The sequence below is a fragment of the Molossus molossus genome, unplaced genomic scaffold (assembly GCF_014108415.1).
Source record: "Molossus molossus isolate mMolMol1 unplaced genomic scaffold, mMolMol1.p scaffold_m16_p_8, whole genome shotgun sequence".
NCBI lineage: Eukaryota > Metazoa > Chordata > Mammalia > Chiroptera > Molossidae > Molossus > Molossus molossus.
In genome coordinates this window covers 54,778,860-54,786,947 of record NW_023425402.1, presented here as the reverse complement: position 1 = coordinate 54,786,947, position 8,088 = coordinate 54,778,860, and the positions used below count along the sequence as shown (strand labels likewise).

Sequence of the window (8,088 nt, the reverse complement as noted above, 5' to 3'; positions counted from 1 at the left end):
GGTTTAGAGGTAGCTTAAAGAAACCTAGCCTCCTGGGCAGACTGCGGGGCTGGGTCTCGGCGCGCTCCAGGCCTCTGGACGCTGTGGATTGGCTTCCCCCAGGCTAATTGCTCTCGAGGTTTAGGATCACATTACTGTGAACATCACAGCGCCCTTAAGGGCGCTGATTTTAACTGCCCCGTATTTTAAAATCGTTCTTTTCTGTGGAGGAAATTGTGCCTTTTGAAACGATGTTTTGTGTGTATATTTTACATTAGCATTTCACTGCTTAGGCAAAACAGTAGTACCAATTGGGTAGATGTGGCATCCATACACTTGTTTCTATTTCATCTGTTCCCTTGTCAAAGACTACGCCTTGCCACATTGAATATATAGTGGTAGCAGGTGTACAAATTGGTCAAGTTGCAATTATTTATGAGAATAATAACAAATGTAAAATACTAAAGCATGAATTTAAGAGCACGCAATGTATAATTTTAAAAGAAAATGTCCTATTTGGTAGAGTACAAATGTGATGTATGTTGTTTTATAATGAATGATTTACAGTGGATTCAGTATTTTGGTCTTGGTTCCAGTTTGTGCAATCTTTAATAAAAATAAAGATACAAACCAGAGTTGTTCACCTAACGATTTCAGCAGATTCTTTAAAGAAATAGTTTAATTTGAAAATGATTTTCGAGGAGATGCCATAATAAAATCGTAGAACACTCGAGTATTTTGGTTATTCATAAAATAAATGTTAAGTAGTGTTGTAATCGGAAAATATACCACTTTCAATATGTGAATTTCATAGGCTCTCAGATAGCAAGCAGGAAAATTGTTTTCTGAAACCCTTGTTTAATCATGCTAAGCATCTTTGTGTTTACAGAAAGAAGCTAATGACCTTCATGAAACACACACATTTGTCAAAAAGAATTATGGAACTGTAGAATCATTATTTCTTGTTACGTACCATTTTGACAGAACTTCCTTTGGGAAGAAAAAAATAAAAATAAAAAGGAAACTTGCTCAGTACCTTTTTGATTCACACACTTTAATATTCACACCACAAATATTAATCGAGGAGGATCTATTTTTATTGGAGGTGCTAATCTATTTGCTCTATGTAGGTTTCTTTTTTCCCATGTACTCCTTCCATCTTGTGCTGTGGTACAGGTCCTATTTTTACAGAATCAAAAATAGACTCTTCAAGGTCTTTGGGAGGCCCATAGTAAGAACAGCAAAGGTAGAAGCAGTGACTTTATTGAAGGGTATAAAAATTAATGCCAGCTAACGGAAGGATACCCATTAAATAATTTTGTGGATTAAAATTGGAAAGTACTCTTTAACCTTTCTCCCCTGACTTACCCCCTCCCCACCACCACCACACACACTCTGGGGAGGATTACTCAGCAGTTATATAGGAAGTGGAGGATTTGCCATCCCCTCAACTAAGGGCAGGTACCCTAAGAGCCCAGTCTGCAGTGCTCTTCCCAGAGGATGGTAGGAAGATTCTAATAAGTCATGAAAGGTTCTGGATATGCTCCCTGGTGATTTAAGTCAGTTAAAAATGCCTTTTATTTTTGGGATCTTGAGTAGTGCAGCAGTCTTCACCCTGCTGTCTCCCAGTTGGGAACATGGACTCAGTCATCAGGTGTCTGGCAGGGATTTTTTTCCGACTCATCACAGCAGGAGGCATGGTTGGGGAGGTGATATCTGACTTAGTGGTGATCAGTAAAATGATTTCCTGTGTGACAAAACTTTTGCTGCAAATTATAGTTTTTTTTCTTTTTTTTAGTGTCAACTGACCTTTTGCTTTGTAAAGGGAAGCCTAAAGAGAAACAAAATAGAACAAAAAAATGTGTGGATTAATATGTACTATGGTGATAATAATACTACATTTATTGAGGACCTATTTTGTTCCAGATCTGTAATGCTATTTGCAATTCTTTCTTCTCCACAGATAATGACTGTGCACTTGCCCCACCAAATTTAGTGATGGCCCTGCCGCACAGAACTGGAAGTGAACCCAAGCATCTGCTTGTGCAGCCTGGGCTCCAGGGGCCCAGGGCTTCTCACCACCTGCTTAGTAGTACGCGGCCATGCCCTTTGAAGCAATTATTACTTAAAACCAAATCTACTCTTATAGAGAAATATTGGAAAACTTTTCTGAAGTTGAATCATGTAAGTCATCAGGGAAAGTAGGAAGGGCTGCCCAAATTTGAAACACAGGAAAAGTGTTTTTTTTTTTTTTTTTTAAGTCTTCATGAGTTTGTGTGTCATCCTGCGTAGAGGCCATGCTCATCTTCTCTGTATTGTTCCGACTTTAGTATATGTGCTGCTAAAGTGAGCACAGGAAAAGTTTTTATCAGCTATAAAGATCATGTTTTCTTCTTCCATTTCCTAGCTCAGCACTAAGTCCTATAACTCTTGTGTGAAAATAGACTTAAAATAATAAATTAAAAATAGTTTGATGAAAGGAAATACATGTAGGTTGATAAAGATTTAATAGAACAAAAACAATGCCCCTAGCCTTTTGTTTTCCCCTTTGTAAATTGATATTTGTATGTTATAAAAAAAATGAAAACTGAACATAGATTTAAAAGGCTCTTAATCACAACTCACTTTTAATTCTCCATAGATTGTCAGATAACCTATATATATGTCCATGGATGTGCACTCATACATAATTAATGCACTTATTTATTTCAATGGAAAAGTCAAATCAGTGATACACAATCACTGACAATATTATTTATTTCTGATGGCTCAGTTAAATTAGTGTTTCCCAGATTATTTCCTTCAATCTCCTATCCCTTTTTCTCCACTTGTACCCCCAACCCTCTCAATTCTTCTTATCCTTTCGACCACAAGTAACTCTGAAGATTATGCTAGAGCCACTGGCAATTTCTGAGATTTTAACTGAATATTTTGTACCAAAAGATATTTTTTAAAAAGGAGTTTTCATGCCTTTTAGAAGTGAAAGACGCTAGATTAATTGGGCCTAGATAATTTGGATATTAAAAAAATCAGACAGAGGTGAGTTATAGACTGGCCTCCACAACACTCGCTTGACATCTTGAGCCAATCTATTGCTTCAATGCTCTCATCTGTAAAACAGGTGGAAATAGACAACAAGGTAGTTGTGAAGATTAAATGAGTCAATGCAGGTAAACTGCTTAGAATCAAGTCTGACGCACATTAAGCTCTCAAACAATTCAGGGAGAGTAGATGTCATGAGAGAGAAAAAGGGAGAGGGAAGGAAGAGAAAGAGAGAGAGAGCAGAGATTGAAAGATTCCTAAAGAGAAAAGGATTATAAAATGAAGAGGAGGGAGGAGAGACAGAGAGAGAGAGAGGAAGGGATGAGAAATGGGGGAAGAGAAGTGAGTTTATGCGAAGTGGCTGGTGTGTGTGTGGAGGGGGCCAGCTCTATGGCTCCCCTCCTCCCTCTTTATTTTTTTAAATTTATTTTTTAACATGTTTTTATTGGATTTTTAGATAGAGAGGAAGGGAGAGGGAGAGAGATAGAAATGTCCATGGGAGAGAAACATTGTTCGGCTGCCTCCTGCTCCTCCCACTGGGGATTGAGCCAGAAAACCCGGGCATATGCCCTGACCAGGAATTGAACCTGCCACCTCTTGGTGCATGAGACTACGCTCGTTCTACTAAGCTACAGCTGGGCTCCTCCTCCCTATTTAAACCACTCTGAGGTGTCCGCCTGCGGTCCGGAGAGGCCCGGGATCGGTTCCCGCTGGGGGCATGTGCCTCGGTTGCAGTTTGTCCCCGGCCCTGGTTGGTCGTGCGGGTGGCAGCCACTCGGTGTGTCCCTTTCGCATCATGTTTCTCTCTCTCTCTCTTCCTCTTTCTCCCTCCCACTCTGTCTGTACAAAAAATGGAAAAGTGTCCTCGGATGAGGATTAAAAAATAAAAAAATTAAAAAAAATAAACCACTCTGAGTTAGCAGTAAATTCAACACTTGGTATGGTCCAGCCTTTTCTTTAAACATCCAAACAAATTTTTTAAAAAATTATAATCCATTATAATCGTATGGGCCCAGAGTCCATACTCTAAATGCACTCTGTCTATCACTGACCATTTTATGCCTGCATAACGCTAGCCTCCCTGGCTGAGGGTAGCTCAGTTGGTGAGAAAGTTGTCCCGTTACTCCGAAGTTGTGGATTGGATCTCCATCAGGGTACATACAAAAAACATGCAATGAATGCATAAATAAGTGGAAAAACAAATCGACCCCCCAATAAAAAAAATAACTCTAGCAATTCTCTGTGATTTCATTTTGAAGATGTCAGGGAACGAGATAAAGGTTGCCTCCCTTTTATATAAGCATTAGCATCTTTTATCAAGGGCACTCACTCTCCCCTTGGTTCACTTCTAGTCCAGGGTAGACACCTACCAATTCCAGGACATAAAGCCCTTTCACACTTTTGCTAAAGAGAAACTTTTTCAGACCCCCAATCAGGACATCTTTCTATTTTGAGCTCAAACACGGATTCAAATAGCGGTTAAGAGAACCGGAAGAAGAATGCGCTTCATCCGTTTTCACTAATTTTTGAAGTGCTCGGCCGCGCGGTGAGTGAAGCGTTTCAGAAGAACGCAGTGGAGGTGAGCGCCTGCCCATCTCCTCTCCTGAGCCTGGCAGGGAGCGGAGCGTATGGCAAGTGCTGCAATTCCTCAAGGCTCTATTCCCGAGTCTAGACTCCAAGGCAAGGAGGGGCGCGGCGGCTGGACTCCAGGTTAAAATTGCCGCTCAGGAGCCTCGGCGGTGCGGGTGCCGGGGTTCCAGAGCGAGTGGGCGGTGGTTGGCCCCGCCTCTTTAATCCGAGCGATCTGATTGGCCCATCTTTTGGAGCCGGGTTTGCTATTGTCGGCGGACTGGCGGAGAGCGATGGTCTGGGCAGGCGTTGCCGCCTCGGAACCCCTAGACCTGTGGCGGTGTCGCCGCTTGAGCAGGTGCGTGTAGCGCTCTTGCTGCTCACCGTTTGGCTCTCCCTGGGAACAGGGGTTTTCCGGGGCAGGATTAGAGCACAAATTTGGGCATTTAGGCGTACAGTCCCGAGCCCTGGAAAGAAGGGAGACCCGGGAACCGCTCCCCTTTCACCCCGCCCCCTCCCCCACCCAGCAAGTACTTGTTTCAGCGCCTCTGCCCTGCTCTGGCGGGGAGCTGCGGCACCAGTGCAGCGCGCCCTCGCCATCTGCTGCTTCCCCAAAGGGAAGGGGGCAGAGGCACTGGCGCCATCGGGAGGTCAGACTTGACCCTTGGCCACCCAGGTGTGAGTTGTGAAGGGGAGTACTCAACAGACGGCGGGGGCTACCGTATTTAGTTCCAGAAGGAGCGTGGCGCTCGCTCTGGGCTGGGTGACCTTCCTACAAAAGATGAAAGGAGAGCTTCTGTCATCTGCGACTGTAGTTTAATTCAAATTATGTGTAGCTGGTTGTAGACAGACAACTTGTTAATGCCTTTGGCTTGCCAACCATCCGAGGTCCCTTCAAAAAGGGACCGAGATTGGGTGGACTGTATAAATGCGTGTGAACCCTTTGAAGACACTGATTTTATTTCAAGTACAATTTGTTTTCATTGTTTATATTTTAGCTTTTATGTAAGTAGATAAAAACTAAAGTGCAAATTAATAAAGATTATAAAAGTGATAGCATAGAGACAGATTTCTGGTAATCACAAACAGATACAGAAGACCATTTTTATGTAGAGTGAGGAACCTTTATTAAAAATATATTAGATATTCAAAAATCATGAGTATTTTGTACTTTTTTTCTATTCATATATGCTTTTCCATAATTCAGTATCATAGGAAATGGCTGCAAATACACATTTCCTATTCTTTAAATTTTTTTTTTTTGCATTTATCTTCAGATAGAGGGGAGGGAGAGAGGGAGGAAGAGAGAGATAGAAACATTGATGTGAGAGAGACACATCGACTGGTTGCCACCCACATGACCCCAACTGGGTCTGAGGACAAACTGCAACTGAGGTACCTGCCCTTAGCGGGAACCAAACCTGAGACTTTCTGGTCCACAGGCTGACACTCTAACCGCTGAGCCAAACCAGCCAGGGCCACATTTCCTATTCTTAATATTGGCAGTACATTAATAATATTCCTGGAAGTTACTCTAAGAAGAGAATGACTTAAATTCCATTGTTCCATGGCAAATTGTATTTGAATGGGAGACATTCAATTCTAGTGATTTGTGAAAGCCTTATGTGAAAATGTCTTATGTGCCTTGGTCAGTTTGGCTTAGTGGTTAGAGTGTTGGCCTGTGGTCCGATGACTCGCTGGTTCCATTCTAGTCAAGGGCATGTGCCTTGGTTGCGGTTCCAACCTGGCTCTGGTCAGGATCGTGTGGGAGGGAACCAGTTGATGTGTCCCTCTCATGTCAATGGATATCTCTCTTTCTTTCCCTCTCTCCCACTCTATCTGAAGATAAATAGAAAAATATACTTGGGTGAGGATTAAAAAAGAAAAAGAAAAAAAAGTCTTATGTGACAGGAGATATGGTGATGAGAGATGCAAAAGCAGATGGCTTTGCATAAGAAGCCATAGTGAAGGTCAAAGATAGTTTTTAATTTTTTTTTTTTAAATCCCTGACAACCTGCAGAAAGACAAGCTTTTATACTTGACACTGAGCAGTTGATTCCTGAATTATCACCTTAAGGTAAATGGAGACATGACCAGGTCTGGTTTAAGCTCACTTGAGAGCATTGGACCATAGCAGAACACATCTGTGAGCAACAGAATGCTTTCAGGTATGCTAAAAGTCAGTTCAATGAGAAATGAGTCAATGTAGGATGTCACATATTATAAGCCTATTTGTGATTTTCAGAAAGTTGGGGAAAGAAATGCCTTAGCAACCAAGAAGATGTAGAGAAAAGAAAATACATTAGGACACACACACACACACACAATGTGTGTGTGTGTGTATATATATATATATATATATATACACACACATATATATACACATACATGCATACATATATATTTTTTGGATTATTTAAAATTGATGTGCTGAAATGTGGTCTCAGAGTATTGGCTTTGCCATTTATAGGTGTTTGTACATATATTGTGTCCTATGTTGTTTCCAAAATCAATTTATTATTGTCTTTAATTGGTAGTTTTGGACTTCATGATATTCATATTGGTCAATATTCTCCTCATGAAGTGAGATAAAATAGCTTTACCTTGAGGTTTCCTTGACAGCACTCATTTCATTAAATTTCCATTATGTATTTAATTTTTCTTTTTTATTAATTAATTTATTTTTGTTACAGAAGTTTCTCCCTTTTCCCCCATTGACACCTTCCTCCTGTTCCCACCCCCCTCTCACAGTATTGTTGGCTATGTCCATTTCTATTTAATCTTTATAACAATATATTTTATAGATAAGGAAATAAGGTTTACATTGGATAGTCAGCTAGAAATAGTCCCGAGATTTATTCCCAGGCCTGTCAACTCCACAGCCTCACTCTCAAAATGCTGCTATATGTCCTGATATAAGAAGTATTCAGAAATTCAGTTGCAGCCTTTGTAACTAGATCTAGTTTTAAAGGACAAAGATGAGGTGAGCTGAAAAATCAGTGGGTTCGAAGTGTTTTGAGCTGAACCAGAATTAAATTAGAGATCATTTGGTTTGTTGTGTACTTGAAATTATTTGAATTCTGGTAAATCCCTATAAGGCTGAGCTCAGTTCAGTATAACCTGGCTTAGTCTTAGTAAACACAAAGGTGTGTGTATAGAAGTGAGTCTAGGATGACCCACCTGTGGTTCTAATGAGCCTAGCAAGAAAGGTGTGATAGTCTGATTCTGCTGAAAATTTCAGGACTAACTGTGCCCTGCCAGAGAATCACCCAATTACCAAATTACCTAAAAAATTTCCCCATCTCTTAGCATTCCTCGGTATTGATCACCCGCGGTATAGTACAATTAATTTTCAAACTTTTTTTTCTCACGTAGCCGAGTGGATTCCTGGGAGTGTGGGCCAGGCAAGGTACAGAGGTGGGGCTGGGTTGATCTAAAGCTTGCTCTGCTGAAGGTAGAGCTGAGGGTGACCAGGAAGAGAGAAATGGGGGCAAAATC

At 41.1% G+C, this 8,088-nt stretch overlaps 1 non-coding gene across 1 annotated transcript; it reads right to left on the bottom strand.

Moving 5' to 3' along the window:
* Nucleotides 1–2,227: 2,227 nt before the first annotated feature.
* On the bottom strand, nt 2,228–2,333 carry LOC118622069. Its single transcript, XR_004957906.1, has one exon. It is a non-coding gene; the product is annotated as a U6 spliceosomal RNA (small nuclear RNA).
* Between the last annotated feature and the right edge of the window lie 5,755 nt (nt 2,334–8,088).